Source organism: Protopterus annectens, chromosome 4.part0 (assembly GCF_019279795.1).
Source record: "Protopterus annectens isolate FY-2018-M chromosome 4.part0, PAN1.0, whole genome shotgun sequence".
Classification (NCBI taxonomy): domain Eukaryota; kingdom Metazoa; phylum Chordata; order Ceratodontiformes; family Protopteridae; genus Protopterus; species Protopterus annectens.
Window position 1 is genome coordinate 847,010,789 of NC_056733.1, and position 16,769 is coordinate 847,027,557.

The window sequence follows — 16,769 nt, forward strand, 5'->3', positions numbered from 1 at the left end:
TGGAAAAACCCTGGTCCCAGGCATATTGTGGGATTTGTGCTGGAGCATGGAGCATACGTATTCATATTTATATTTTTTTTCTGGATTGCTGGCTTGTTTCTTTTGGAGTATTTTACTTTTTTGTTCACTCCTGTTTTCTACCCATGTAAGTTTTGTAGTGTTAAATATATACATCTATCTATCTATCTATCTATCTATCTATCTATCTATCTATCTATCATCTATCTATCTATCTCTACATACACACACACACACACACACACACACACACACACACACACACACAGACACACACGTGTGTGTGTGTGTGTGTGTGTGTGTGTGTGTGTGTGTGTGTGTGTGTGTGTGTGTGTGTGTGTGTGTGTTTGTGTGTATGTATGTATATATATAACCCAGCCACTGGGGATGCACAAGCCAGTGCATTTCTTTGTGCCGGTCTCAAGCCTGGATAAATGGGGAGGGTTGTGTCAGGCAGGGCATCCGACGTAAAACTTCATCAAATCCTTTCATGCAGACACCAGTAAATATTTCCGTACGGGATCGGCCAAGGCCTGGGTTAACAATGACTGCCACCAGTACTGTTAGCCAATTGGGCTACTGTTGGCCGAAGGAGGAGAAGAGGTGGAAGGCATGGCCGAAGGCAGGAAGAGAGGAGAAAGGCTAGGACTGTGGTAGTGAGGGTCGGAACTTTGAATGTTGGCAGTATGACTGGTATAGGGAGAGAGCTAGCTGATATGACGGACAGAAGGAAGGTTGGTATATTGTGTGTGCAAGAGACCAGATGGAAGGGGAGTAAGGCTAGGTGTATCGGAGGTGGGTTCAAATTGTTTTATCATGGTGTGGATGGGAGTAGAAATGGTGTAGGAGTTATTCTGAAGGAACAGTATGCTTAGAGTGTTTTGGATGTGAAAAGAGTGTCAGATAGAGTGATGTTTATGAAGCTGGAAATTGATGGTGTAATGATGAATGTTGTTAGTGCATATGCTCCACAAGTTGAGTGTGCAATGGATGAGAAAGAAAAATTTTGGAGTGAATTGGATGAAGTGGTGATGACTGTACCCAAGGGTGAGAGAGTGGTGATTGGATCAGATTTCAATGGGCATGTTGGTGAAGGGAACAGAGGTGATGAGGAAGTGATGGGTAGGTATGGTGTTAAACAAAGGAATGCAGAAGGTCAGATGGTAGTGGATTTTGTGAAAAGGATGGACATGGCTGTGGTGAATACATATTTTAACAAGAGGGAGGAGCATAGGGTGACATACAAGAGTGGAGGAAGATGCACACAGGTGGATTTTATCTTATGTAGGAGAGCCCGTTTGAAGGAGATTGAAGACTGTAAAGTGGTGACCGGACAAAGTGTAGTTAGGCAGCATAGGATGGTGGTTTTTAGGATGACGTTGTTGATCAAGAAGAGGAGGAGGAGTGTGAGGGCAGCACCAAGGATCAAATGGTGGAAATTGAAAAAGGGTAATTGTGAGGTGGAGTTCAGGGATGAGTTAAGACAGGCACTGGGTGGCAGTGAAGAGTTACCAAATAGCTGGGTAACTACAGCAGAGCTAGTAAGGGAGATGGCTAGAAAGGTGCTTGGTATCACATCTGGACAGAGGAAGGAAGACAAGGAGACATGGTGGTGGAATGAGGAAGTACAGGAGATTATACAGACAAAGGGGTTGGCAAAGAAGAAGTGGGATTGTCAGAGAGATGAAGAAAGTAGACAGGAGTATAAGGAGATGAGGTGCAGGGCAAAGAGAGAGGTGGCAAAGGCTAAGGATAAGGCATATGAAGAGATGTATGAAAGGTTGGATACTAAGGAGGGAGAAAAGGACCTGTACCGATTGGCTAGACAGAGGGATCGAGCTAGGAAAGATGTGCAGCAGATAAAGGATAATGAGGGAAACATACTCACAAGTGAGGAGAGTGTGTTGAGGAGATGGAAAGAGTACTTTAAGGGGTTGATGAATGAAGAGAATGAGAGGGACAGAAGGTTGGATGATGTAGGGATAGTGAATCATGAAGTACAATGAATTAGCAAGGAGGAAGTAAGGATAGCTATGAAGAGAATGAAGTATGGAAAGGTTGTTGGCCCAGATGACATACCTGTGGAAGCATGGAGGTGTTCAGGTGAAATGGCAGTGGAGTTTTTAACCAGATTGTCTAATGAAATCTTGGAAAGTGAGAGGATGCCTGAGGAATGGAGAAAAAGTGTTCTGGTACCGATTTTCAAGAATAAGGGTGATGTGCAGAGCTGTAGTAACTACAGAGGGATTAAATTGATCAGTCACAGCATGAAGTTATGGGAAAGAGTAGTGGAAGCAAGGTTAAGAAGGGATGTGATGATTAGTGATCAGCAGTATGGTTTCATGCCAGGAAAGAGCACTACAGATGCGATCTTTGCTCTGAGAGTGTTGATGAAGAAGTACAGAGAAGGTCAGAAGGAGTTGCATTTTGTTTTTGTAGACTTAGAGAAAGCATCTGACAGGGTGCCTAGAGAGGAGTTGTGGTATTGTATGAGGAAGTCAGGAATTTCAGAGAAGTATGTAAGAGTGGTACAGGATATTTACGAGGGTAGTATGACAGCGGTGAGGTCTGCGGTGTGAGTGACAGATGCGTTTAAGGTGGAGGTGGGGTTACATCAAAGATCAGCTCTGAGCCCTTTCTTATTTGCAATGGTGATGGACAGGTTGACAGACGAGATCAGACAGGAGTCCCTGTGGACTATAATGTTTGCAGATGACATTGTGATCTGTAGTGAGAGTAGGGAACAGGTGGAGGAGACCCTGGAGTGATGGAGATATGCTCTAGAGAGAAGAGGAATGAAGGTCAGCAGGACTAAGACAGAATATATGTGTGTGGATGAGAGGTAGGATAGAGGAATGGTGAGGATGCAAGGAGTAGAGGTAGTGAAGGTGGATGAGTTTAAATACTTGGGGTCAATAGTTCAGAGTAACGGTGAGTGTGGAAGAGAGGTGGAGAAGAGAGTACAGGCAGGATGGAGTGGGTGGAGAAGAGTGTCAGGAATGATTTGTGACAGACGAGTACCTGTAAGAGTGAAAGGGAAAGTCTACAAGAGGGTAGTGAGACCAGCTATGTTATATGAGTCGGAGACAGTGGCATTGACAAAAAGGCAGGAGTTTGAGCTGGATGTGGCAGAGTTAAAGATGTTAAGATTTCCACTGGGTGTGACGAGGGTGGACAGGATTAGGAATAAGTATATTAGAGGGTCAGCCCAGGTTGGAAGGTTTGTAGACAAAGCCAGAGAGGCAAGATTACGTTGGTTTGGACATGTGCTGAGGAGGGATGCTGAGTATATTGGGAAAAAGATGCTAAGGCTGAATCTACCAGGTAACAGGAAAAGAGGAAGGCCTAAGATAAGGTTTATGGATGTGTTGAGAGAGGACATGCAGGTGGTTGGTGTGACAGAGCAAGATGCAGAGGACAGGAAGAAATGGAAACAGGTGACCCGCTGTGGCGACCCCTAACGGGAACAGCCGAAAGAAGATGATGATGATGATATATCTATATATATCTATCTCTATATATATATATATATATATATATATATATATATATATATATATATATATATATATATATGTATGTGTGTGTGTATATATATATATATATATATATATATATATATATATATATATAAAAATATATATATATATATATATATATATATATATATATATATATAACTTAACATTTCAATGACATGTCATTTTTTTCTACATTACATCAAATTCAGTTACATAACTGGATGGAACGGACTGATGATGCACAGCTTGTGTGTGTTGCAGTGTAAATCACGGCGCATTCTCCATTTACTTCCAACTGTATACATTTTCCTGAGCTCGGGAGATAATGGGATAAGGGAATTTGCTCTTTTCTCCACTACTGTGTGATCCCAAAGTTAGCATATTTAAAAGTTGTAGGATAGGGGTACAGGGGCCTCACCACCCCAACACATGCAAAAGTAGGCGTATATAGTAATAGCCAGTTTAGGACCACAAAGAGTTCATCAACATGGAGATGGAGGTATATGGCACTCCACTTAAAAATACAGCATTTCAAAATTTGCTGACAAAAATAGCATGCTATCCCTAGTCACCATACACTTGTTTACCTTTTCAGCTTTTAGATTTTGTTTTATTCCTTTTTAATATAACTGGAACCCTTTGGGGGAAGAAGTATAAAGTAACACACTTCCGACTTTGTGACAATGGAAGTACTAACAAAGTGCTGTAGTTGTATGTGTGGAGGTTAAACAGTCTTGTACCAGTATTTTGAGTGATTATAAACTGGGTTAATATAGCAAGAGAAGAGTGTAAATAGCTTTTACTACTTCAGACATAGTGGCATAGCTCTGAACCTCATTCTTCAAGAATAGGAACAAAAATAATGTGGTACAGGGGTCCAAAATCAGGCAGTTGAAAATTTCTAATTTATTTTGGAAGTTAAATGAAAAACAGATTTTTCATCTTTATGCATTTTATGAAGAATAAGAGGTATGAAACTGACATCTGGCATTACTAACTGTAATCTCTGGTGATTTACTAAAAAATAAAAAAAAAAAAAACAGTGGGCAGAGTAAGAACACGTATATTCTGCAAAACTAGGGGGCAGTTGAAAACTCTTCAGCGGGGTGCTTAAATAACTAGAATAATAAAGTGATACATGAAAATGACATGACACACACACGCACACACACATGCACCACATTTCATTGGTATAAATGCTGTGTATTCGACTGTGGGAAAAATAGATTTCTCAAATTTACAAAGATGAAGTTCAAGCCCTGTCCCTCTCCTTAATGTGGCCACACCATCATATTCAATGTCACTGGCATTCCTGTACTTGGTGTTGTGTGATCAGTGCAAAACGTTAAATAAACATCATTGGCATGAACCCTTAAGTGTATTTGAATGTCTTGGCAAGCTCTTTAGACTTTGTGTTAATATTTTCTAGTGTATATATGGTGCTGAGCTTCTAACTTGACACCATCTGCTTTTCTATTAGTTGACTTCCAGAAGAATACGAAGTGCATAATCATTGCCACTAGGCAAGATCTGTTCCACTTTCTGGAGGAATTATATGATGATTAAGGCTTAACCTTTAAAGTGAAACTTGCATTTCCATTCACCACAGTCTCCCCTAAGAATTAAGACTGAACGTTTACTAAGTGGTCAAGCAATATCAGTGTCAGTTTCTTATATGTAGATCTTTGTGTCATCTGAAATTAATTGAAAACATAACTCTTATTGTAAAACATGCAAATGAATGGTTGGACCCTCTACTTCATCCATTAATGTTTATAAACATGGATAAAAGCAATAAGGGATGTTGCAGGTCTCTATTGCCAGTGCATTGATTTAATGTAGACAAAAGCTATTCTGGTTAGTAAGCAACATCAGTTTTAAATAGCTACCTGCTTTTGCTAGTTAATGTTTTAATGTATATTGAAACACAACTAGCCTGCATTTAGATGTTACAGAATAAAAAAAAAAAAAAAAAAAAGACTGTGATTCTTTTCTAAACTAATGACAGGGACAATATTTTACTTAAAGACTAGAAATTATGACAGAGGGGCAATATTTCAGTCTTTAAGTAATTATTGCCCCTCATATTGCCCCTCTGTCACTAGGGATAAAATTAATATTTATTAATATTTAATAATTAATATTAATGACATTAAGATTTTATTTAAAGACTACGAAGTAAAAAATAGAAATATCAAAAAAGATTAAAAAAAAAAATGCTTTTTATTCAGCCACTCTAAAAAGTAAAAAGTAAGGAAGAAGAGTGAAAAGTTTGCAAAAGAAATACAGACAAGCTAATTTCAGAAAAGTATTTGCTGTTGGTTCTGTTGATTCCCCCTACTTCTGGTACCTCATCATCACAATTAGCAGAACCAACCTCAAATGCCTTTTTGAAATCAGCTTGTCTGTGTTTCTTTTGCAAAGTTTTCACTATTATTTCTTATTTTTTACTTTGCAGAGCGACTCAATAAAAAGTATTATTATTTTTTTTAAATTATTTTGTATTTTTATTACTGTTATACATTTTTTTCAAATAAGAAAAAAAACATCCCAACGATAATCAGGTATCTCTGCAACAAGTAATAAACAATCCAATGGCAAAAAACAAGCAAAGGCAAGGCTTCAGGTTCTCCAAAAGATTTAATGTCTGCAAACACAAGCACTTTCACTTAAGATTTAATGTTTGCAAACACAAGCGCTTTCACTAAGTGAACGCGCTTGTGTTTGATCATTAAATCTTTTCGAGAACCTGGAGTCTTACCTGTTCTTGTTTTTTGCCATTTTTTTCATCATGTTGTCCTGCAATACTAATAATTTGCTTGTGTTATTTTTACTTCTCCTTTTACATGTTTGAGTTCCCTCATTATACTAATATACTCTTTTGCTATTTTACATAAGTATGCAGATACCTCCTCCCTTCTCCCTTGTAAATAATATTTCTGCCTAAACCTTTCCTCTCTTAATATACTCCCTTTGTTCCATCACCTCCATCCATATTGCTAAATGGTCTGAAAAAGAGTCTATATTAGATGATCTTACTTTCAAAGTTCGACCGTCATATGGTCGACACCATATGATCGAACTTTTAAAAGTTTGAACATCTAATAAAAAAAGAAACTACACAAATAACCTACCTGAGTGTTTTAAGCAGGGGTGCAAGCCCCCCTGCACCCCCACTTTGGGGGTTGCACCTCTCACGTGCCTCACTCTTTAAATATACCAACTCCAAGACCACACTGCAGTGTAGAAAAGGAAAATCTTTCCATTCCATGCTGTACAGAGATCTCCATTAAAACGTTCAAACTTTCAAAAGTTCGATCATATGGTATCTACCATATGACAGTCGAACTTTTGAAAGTTCACTCATCTAATATAAACCCTCTGAAAAACCTGTCAAAACTGCATTACCATGTGCTACCCCCAAACCTTCCAGTATTGCAAAATAATCACTTTCATATCTAAGAGCCCCCTTCTACAAGCCCATTGACTTTTGTTCTACACAGTTAATTTACCACATTCTATTACCTCATGTATGTTTTTTTTTACATCTTTCCCTTTCTTTTTCCATTTTCCCCTTAAATCACAATTAAATTCTCCTGCAATTATAATTTTTATGTTAAGCACCTCATAGTCAAATGAAACAGATTCTGTCTGCCTGGCTAGTTATATATGCATATAATGTGATAAATTTGTAACCATGTTTTCTTAATCTTCCCATCCATACCAACATTACATCTAGTATTTTTACTGTTTTTACACAAAACAGCCACTCCAGAACAACATTCACATTTTAAATTCCATATTTTATTTCAACCCCATCATTTTTCTATTTGCAGTTTTTCTTTACCTGTCAAGAATCTTGCATCCTCAGAGAGAATAACATGCACATCACATTTAGCACACTATTCCAGTATCCATGTCCTTCTTACAGTGTTACCAATACTGTACACGTTCACCAAAAGTACTCTATTTCTTTTTAAGTGTAGGGGAAATATTTAAAAATTTAAATTTTCTTATTTTTAATCTTTCCCCAAATTAATATTTTCCTGGATTTATATGCAAATAATCCTTGACCCTCAGAACCATACTTTTTACTTGCTAAAATTTAAAAAAATCATTAGCATTAGTCCTTTCTCATGACCTCTCTTCCAGCATGCATTCTCTCTCATTTTCACTTCCATATTTTTTCTTCTACAGTTTCTTTTTCAGCTAGTTCATGCTCTCCCCCAGCCTCTTGTTGTCCTTCTTCATGTATGTTTTTCCCTTCCCCCTTCTTTTTCATTATTTACTGTTTGCATATGACAATCCATCCAAAAGTGTCCCTTTTTGCACAACTCTCATTCAGGTACACATCTTCTTGCTGTATGTCCTTTCTTCCCACACTAGTTACATTGTACCTTGCCAAAGTGATTAACTAAATGAGAAAAGTCCCCATAAAAGAAACATGATTTAGGTTTGCCGGTATACCTTAATATCCCCTAGGATCAGCCACAAAAATAACACTTGGCAAGTGTTTCACAATTTCTTTTTTTGATATTTCAAAACAGCTTCCAGCCTCCACCCTCCACTCCATAATTTTTCTCATCTCTAAATTTCACAGTATCATCAGCAATTTCACATAGACCCTGCATGCATTTTTAACCTCGCCATCTTTAAGTTCAGCAGTTCTAAACTGCAAAATAACATTTTTTGGAATACTTGTTATTACCAGAAAGCAAATAATTGTTCCACAGATAAATTTCTTTCTTTTTGCTACACTATTCTAAAAATGTCATTATTCCATCATTTTCAAATGTTAAGCCACAAAAAGTAACCAGTTTGGTCCATATATAATATCTATCTATTACAGCGTCATTTTTGTTCTTATTTGGGTTGGGAGGATGGCCTGATGGTTATGGTGTTTGCCTGACAAACACAAGATGGAGGGTTTAAATCTCACAAAGGATAATTGGCTAGGCTTAAAATGGCTCACAAGGGCAGTTAGCTTAGTACTAATCTATGAACCTATTCTCACAGTTGGTCCTCTCTTGTTTTGTTTACAGTTTGTTGCTGCCTTCCAGTTTTCTTTGTGTTACTGCTACATAAGTTTAGTTACCACATTATGTGCTGCCACAAAACCAGACACCTTTTCAGTTTGTTGCTGCTTTCTTGTTTTACTTTCTATCACTGCTGCATAAGTTTTAACTGCTGCATTCTCTTTTGCCACATCACTTGTTTCCTTTTCTACGTAACTTTTTCAGACGTGCTGAGGATGGTAATCTGCCATTTCACTCCATGAAACTGTAGAGCTGCCACCTGGATCATTCTGCTCAGTTATTTTCAACAGAACATCATCGGCCCTCCTGATACCACTTCTGTTATCAGCACAACATAAGCAAACTCGCTTATTTCTTTCTCCATGGAGACAGCTACATGGTGCTCATTTGTAACATCCAACACACAGGAATCTTTATTTACATTCTAAAGCTCCGTACTGAACAGATTTTTCTCCAAAATCTCAGTTTCCACCTCCAAACTCTCCATAGCTTTTCTCTCTTCCTCCATGCTGCTGCTTCCCTTAGGCCTCTTCCTGGTTGCTGTAGGAGTCCTGTGGTACCATATAGCAGCTCCAAAGAGCAGGGAAGGTTTCCCAATGTCCTGGCCAAATTTCTCCTAATAGTATAAATACCACATACCACCTCGGATCTCCCCTGAAAAGATGCCACTAGCCTAGTGGTACTAACCTGATCAACAAAGGATAAATGAATAAATGAATGAATACATTACCATGAGTGCTTAACCCCCTTGCAATAACTTATTCCAATTCTGAGACCACCCTCATGCAGTGGTTTCATGTTAAGTGGAGTCATGATCATCCTGGGTGGGCTGGCTGATCATTTCAAATTATAATGAGGTAATCTGGGGAGTGGCTAATGTTAATTAGCTATGTGTTCTTCCGAATCACATATAGCCATATTTTACACCGTAGATTGGCTAGCCCTGCATTAGCATGCACCCTGTGATCTGTGTTTTCCTATCTTGAGGATACTGTGCACCACAGTAAATGCCCAAAGTGGGTGGTCTTTACAACTCTTCCCCCTGTAGGGCACCATGTAGAGTCTGTGCCACTGCCCACATCTCCAACCATTGGTGAGTTTGAGATGGAAACACTCAGCATGTTCTTCAGATGTGGGAGAAACCCCATGGAAACACAGGGAGAATGTGCAAACTTCAAGCAGGCATTGGTCGGAGGTCAGGATCAAACCTTGTACCATGTGCATGGGAGACAAAGACCATAACCATTCTCTCAAACTGTTCTTCCCAAAAATGACTGTGGCTAGCAATTTACATTGCGGAGGAATTCAGAGAATCACTCAGCTATGTAAATTACCTTGACAAGATGGGACATTTAACTAGACCAAAAGGCTGCTGTCACTCATTGAGGTCCATGAAAGAAGTGGTGAAGGTAAGTGCAGTAGTGTAGCAAGGCTGGGGCCAAAGGGGACATTGCCCCAGGTACAAAGGGTTAGGGGGGATATAATCAGCCATCTGATCAGTTCTGATTTCTGTTTAATGTATACAGGTTTTTAAAACCTGGTATTACATTTCTGGGCAATTCTGAGTGCTGTAGCACTCCCTGTGTAGTCTAAACAGTAGCATCTGCTTACTATGATTTAAAATAAAAGGGATTTATTTCTGTGTTTTTATTAAAACCCAAGTGCTGTAGTACTCTTGTGCAGTATAAACTGCAACAGTTGCTTGCTGTATTAGAAGCAAGCAATTTTCTATAGTTTAAAAGAAAAAAATATATATATATTGTTTTATAACTAAAAGTTTGAAGGTGGGTCAGGGGTAGAGTGCAGAAATGGCACCTGCATTACAGAAGCCCCAGGTATGTATAAGTGTGTGTGTATGTGCGTGTGTCTGTGTGTGTGTGTGTGTGTGTGTGTGTGTGTGTGTGTGTGTGTGTGTGTATATGTGTGTGGAATCCCAAGACCAGAACACCAAAAGACCAGATGATCGCAAGACCAGAAGCACGAATTTCATAATCCCGATGTTCAGAGATTTTGAGTTAGCGCTTCTAGTGTTGCGGTTCAGGTAAGTATGTGTGTGTAAGTGTGTTTATGAGGGGCCTTAGTGTGTGTTGTGACTGTGGTGTGTGTGTGAGGGACTGTAATGTGTGGGTGTGAGTTTGTCTTGTGTGTGTGTGTTTGTGCGATCTCGGAGTTAGAATATTAAAGTAGGGGGTGTGGGGGTGAAGGACCCCACATGGGGGGGTGCAGGGGGGCTTGCCCCCCCCTGCTTAAATATAGTGTAAGTGTATTTGTTTGATTTTCGGGAGAAGCTGTGTGTTTGTGTATGTGTGTACTGTATGTGTTTCAAACATTCGCGATTTTGAATTTCCCGCTTGTGGTCCGTCGGTATTGTAGTCTTTCGGGTATTTGGTCTCGGGTGTATGGGCGTCAGTATTGTGGGTTTTCAGTAATGTGTAGTGAACCCATGTGTGTGTATGTATGTGTGTGTGTGTGTGTGTGTGTGTGTGTGTGTGTGTGTGTGTGTGTGTGTGTGTGTGTGTGTGTGTGTGTGTGTGTGGGTGTATGTGTGTGGCAGTACGTGTGTGTGTGTGTTTGTTCGTATGTGCACGCATGTATGTGTCTGTGTGCATGAGTGTGTGTGTGTGTGTGTGTGTGTGTGTGTGTGTGTGTGTGTGTGTGTGTGTCTGAGTGTCCGTGTGCATGTGTGTGCATGCATGTATGCCTGCTGGGGGTATGCTTGGAGTACAATAATTGTGTTTCTGTGTGTGTGCAAAGGTGACTATCGTACTTCTCAAGGAATTCCAGAAAAAAAGCCAATAATAATGGAGAGATAAATAGCTATAGTCAGACACATTTTTTTTAATATTATTCTGCTGTGTTAAAGGGTAATATAATAAAAAGTATAAAACTTTAATGTCCACCAAGATTAACTGACTGTAAGCCTACATGATTTAACAAAAAGGTCTAAACTTTTACAAGTGAGGTAACAAATGTATGAAATAACATCAGAAACATTCTACAAACCACTGTACAGTTGTGAGGTATGGTGTTGGGGTCAGCACTATAATACATAGATTGCCAAAGTACCCTAAACTGCAGCAATGTGCTTTTAGCATGTGCAGTAAAAGCATCATATTCAGAAATATACCTTCTTCTTTTGGGATTTCCTGGTTAGGGGTCACCACAGTGTATCACCTGTCCGCTCATGATTGGCAGTGGAGTTTTTACAGTGTCGAATTGCCAGTCAGACACCCAACCTTCCACAGAAGGCACACACACGCATGCATTCACGCCTAGGATCAATTTAGAGTGTCCAGTCTACTACAGCATGTCTTTGGGATGTGGGAGGAAACCGGAGCACCCGGTGGAAACCCACACGACCACAGGGAGGACATGCAGACTCCATATTCAGAAATATACCAATTAGTTGATAATAAGGTCTTCCACATTGCAATTAAAGCTTTCTGTGGACTGATTTTTTTGGAGGTCATGTAAATTGACGTTGTAGGTATAGGCAGTGTATGACTGAGGACCTCTTTTTTCAGCCCATGGTTTTCATTATTTGTTTACTTATTTTTTTATATTTTTTATTGTTCCATTTCCCCAGTGTTGGTGTGAACCTGCAGGTGATTGTAAAGGACTTATTTTGTTTTTCTGAAAACTAATTTTATACAATAAACAATAAACAGTAAAGCATATTGATTTACAATTTCATAGCAAATTCTGTGGGCCAGATTCAGGAAGGCTTACACGGAGTTCAAGAGTAGTGTAAGCCTCCGTGTAAGCCTCCCGATTCAGGTACAGCCCAAACCTCCGTGTAAGAGACAGCTAACACGTCTCTTACACGGACTGGGCGTGGAAATGCTCAATACCTCATTTGCAGCTCCAAGATATGCAAATGAGGTATTTGAGCGATCCAAGAAGCCCAAACCAGTCCGTGTAACGGACGTGTTAGCTGCAGAAATGTACTCAGCTGACAACTGAGTACATTTCTGCAAAATCAAAAACGGAGCTATGTCAGCTCCAAATAAAGGGTGCATATGTGTCATTAAGCATGCCAATGGCCAAATATGTGGCCATTGGCATGAAAAAGTGTTGCAAAAATAAGTTATTTAACTTTTTTTCATGGGATTTTTGTGTTTAACTGCAGCGCACACCAGCGCAAATGGGGTGCGCTACCTAAAACTGAAAACCGAGCTTATAAGCCCACAATTGTGGGATTTATGTATTACATCGAATGCCAATGGAGGGACTAGAAGACAAAAAACAATATGTCCTCCGTTTAGTGGTTGCCAAGGGGGGGGAAGCTCCGTGTAAGATATGTAACTAAGCATTACTAGGCAATCCTATGTAGATGAGGGTTACAATACTGAATCACACTGCCACATAGGTAATGAGCACTTTCTGAGTACCCAAACCCCCCCGGGAACCAAAACCCAAAGGGAAAAAGGACTTTGAAAAAGGGATTTTTTCCATATTTTCGGGGAAATTTTTTTAACCCAATTTTAAGGGTTTAAAATTAAAAAAAAAAAAAAGGTTTTTTCTTTCCAAAAAACCAAATTGGGAAAAATTTAAAACCCTTTCTGTGGCCCTAAAAAAAAAAAAAAAAAAAAAAAAAAAAAAAAAAAAAAAAAAAAAAAAAAAAAAAAAAAAAAAAAAAAAAAAAAAAAAAAAAAAAAAAAAAAAAAAAAAAAAAAAAAAAAAAAAAAAAAAAAAAAAAAAAAAAAAAAAAAAAAAAAAAAAAAAAAAAAAAAAAAATTTTTTTTTTTTTTTTTTTTTTTTTTTTTTTTTTTTTTTTTTTTTTTTTTTTTTTTTTTTTTTTTTTTTTTTTTTTTTTTTTTTTTTTTTTTTTTTTTTTTTTTTTTTTTTTTTTTTTTTTTTTTGGAAAAAATTAAAGGCGGAATTAACAGGAGACTAAAAGGCCCCCCCTTTTTTTTAAACCCAAAAAAGGCATTAATTTGTTTTTTAAAAATTTTTTATTGCCAAAATTTCCCCGGGTTTGGTGTAAACCCTCAGGGAGAAAGGTTTATTTTTTTCCGGGCTTTTTTAAAATACAAAAAACAATTTCGGGGGTTAAAAAAATTTTGGATTTACAAAAACCCCCAAAGTGGGAGAAGGAAAGGTTACAGGGGGGTTCAAAGGGTTAAGGCCTGGGTGTAAGCCTTTTAGGTACAGAAACCTCCTGAAGGCAGAATTTTAGGCTGGGCGGGCCAAACCTCACACCCAAGAACCAAAGGGGGAACCCACCCCAAGGGAAACCCAAAGGTTGTTTTGGCCTGAAAAACAGAAAGGTCCCTTCCAGGCCCAACTGGTTTTTTGGGGGAAAATCAAAGGGCTTTTCAGCCCCCAAAAAGGGTTTGAAATTTTTGGGGTCCATTAACATGAAAGGGGCCAAATATGTCCCAAGGGCCTAAAAAGTTTTTCCCAAAAAATTTTTTCTTTTTTCCAGGAAATGCGGGAACCCAAAAATGGGGTGCAAAAAAACTGAAAACCACAAAGCCCACCTTGGGGTTTTAGATTACTTTAAGCAAGGGAACCCTAAAAAAAATTCCCCCGGTTTTGTGGGAAGCCCGGGAAAAAATGAATTGGTTCTGGCTCCCTTGGGGGGGTTAAAAAACAAATTCCCCCACATTTGGCTTTTCTGAGAGTGTAAAATTTGGAAAGGGGGGAACTTAAAAGGGACACCAGGGGGAAAAAAAAGGAAATGCCCTTGGGGGGCCGTGGCGATGAAAACCCATCGGGGAAAGGGGGCCCAACAGAAAAAGGAAAAGCCAAAAATTGGGGGACACCCACAAAACTTAATATCATGGGTGTTTGGGGCCGGGGGTTTTTAAAATTTTTAAAAGGGTTTTCCGGGGGGTGTCTGGAACAGGGGTGGGTTTGCATAACACCAACAAACATGAAAACCCTTGAATCTTGAATGGGGCCTTTAATGTTTACTTTTAAGGGGTTGAAAACAGCTCCCCGGGAAAACCAGAAGGGGGCGGGAAACCCCCCAAAATTTCCAAGGAAACCCGGGAAAAGGGGGTAAAACTTCGGGGGAGGAAACAACCTAAAACCCGCCCAGAAAAACAAAAAAAGGGGAAAGGCTTTTTCCCAAAAGGTATCCCCGGCCTTCAAAGAAAACTGAAAAAAAGTTTGGTCAGAGGAAACTGGGGCTGATGGTTTAAAAATTCACCAAAAGGTTCAGGGGGGTAAAAATGCAAATGTTTCCAAAAAACCCCGGGAGTGGGGAGGGAGAAGGGGTTGGCCCGGGCACCACCTGGGCATAAAGGGGGAATGGGGGTTAAGTAAGAAACCCCTGAAAATTTGGGAACCGGGAGGACCCCAACAAAACCAACCGGGGGGGAACCCTGTGGAAACCCAAGGTATGTGGGGTAAAATTGAAAAACAGGCCCCAAAAACCCAAAATGAGGGGTTACAAAAATACCCTGGGAAAACCACCACCCATGTTTGTACCACAAAAAGGAACATAATAGCCCAATGGAAAAAAGGGGGCCCAAAACCGCTTTTACAAAAAATACCCGGGGCGGGGAAAAGACCACGCCAATAGCAAAAGCCCCGGGCCTAGCCTAGGTTCTTTAACCAAGGGCCCTACCCTCCCCGGGGCTTTAACCCCGGGGCCAAATTTTGTGGTGTCGGGCCCCCCGGGGCAAGTTAATTGGATTGCCCATTAAAATTTTCCCGGGGGCCTTTCCCAAGGAAAAGGGGGAATGAGGTTCCCCCTTTGGGGCCGGGGCAATCCCCACCCAAAGGGCAAACCCCCTTGAACAAACCCCAAAATTGGGGGCCAGCCCCAGTAAAAAAGGATGTTTTTCCAAACAGGCCTTTGGCCCTCTGGGGGAGTTTCGTCCCCCAAACACTTTCCCAAATATCTGTTTGAGGTTTAGGTTCCTGCCCTTTGAGCAGGAAAGAAGGGGGTTTTGGGGAAACATTTCCAAAAAGGGCGGGGTTGGAAAACAAGCCTTGTAGTAGGAAAGAAGGGGGCGCCCCAGAAAGGGGCCTTGGAAAAGGGAACCTTCAGCGGGCAGAAAAGGAAATTGGGTTTAAACCCCCTTTCACCTCCGTAAAGGGGCCCATCCAACCTGAAATGGGGAGTGTATTGGAACCCAAGGGGGGTGAGCCCCAGGGGCATAAATCCCTTGTTAAAGAATGTAAATCATGAAAATTGAATGGGGGGCCCCAATTAAACCTTCCAAATACCCTGGGAAAAGTGAAAGCAAAGGGTATGTAACCGGGGTGCCCAGGCCCGAAAAAAGGGGGGGTTTTTGCTTAGAGGTTTCCACCAATGGGAAAAAGAAGTGGAAACCGGGTTCCCAAGGGAAAAGGCTATCATTGTTTAGTGTTTAATGGGGGGCCCCCCAGGCCCTTGGGGCCCGGGTTATCTGGCTTTTGGCCCTTTCTTAAAAGCCTGGCCAGTTTTGGGTTTCCAGCTTAGGGTTCCCATTTTTGCGTCCTCTTAAAACTTTGTACCATTAATCCCCGGGGGTTTGCCCCCCTTTCCTTGGTAAGTTTATTTGAAAAAAAGGTGGGGCCCGGGACTGACCCGGTGGGCCCACTTGGACCTCTGGGTGTGAACGGGCCCCCAGCAACCTTAAAAAACCCTGTGGGGGTTTACTTGGCCCTTTGAACCCAGGGTGTGATTTTTATGGGTTCAAAAGCGGGGTTGGAATGTTTTTCAAAGATCCCCTTTGAGGGGTATTGTGCGAAACCTTTCCCGGGTCGGGGAAAAGGTTTTTTGGGCCCCACCCCAATTTTGGGGCCCTTTGGGGGAGTTTTTTAAAAAATAAAAGGTTTAAAAGGGGGAAGATGTCCCTTGACAAAGGAAACTGGTTTCCAATTTTGAAGGGCCCCCTAGGGCTTATTTAAGAAATTCCCTTAAGGGGTCCCCCCCAAAACCTTGGGGCAAAAAGGTTGAAACCTGAGGGGAAATGGGAAAGTTTTCCTGGGGTTGGTAGGCATTTTTTTTTTGAAGGGTGGGTCCACCATTTCTTTTTAGGGAACCCTTTTAAAATTTCCCTTGAGGGGGGAGGTTTAAGATTTAAACGCCCCCTAACCGGGGGGGTGTTTCTCATTTAAAAGTTAGGGAACAAATTGGGCCCAAACTGGCCCGGGGGAAAATTTTTCCCCTTGGATTAAACGGCCCCCCCCAGAAATTTGGAGTTTTGGGGGGGGTTTTACCAATTTTCCCCTCTGGTGAAATTTCCCCAATTAA

At 40.4% G+C, this 16,769-nt stretch overlaps 1 protein-coding gene across 3 annotated transcripts in view; it reads left to right on the forward strand.

Moving 5' to 3' along the window:
- Positions 1-16,769, forward strand: part of TEX47 (testis expressed 47) — an 844,245-nt gene that overhangs the window by 211,723 nt on the left and 615,753 nt on the right. The gene's annotated exons all lie outside the window — the stretch shown is intronic.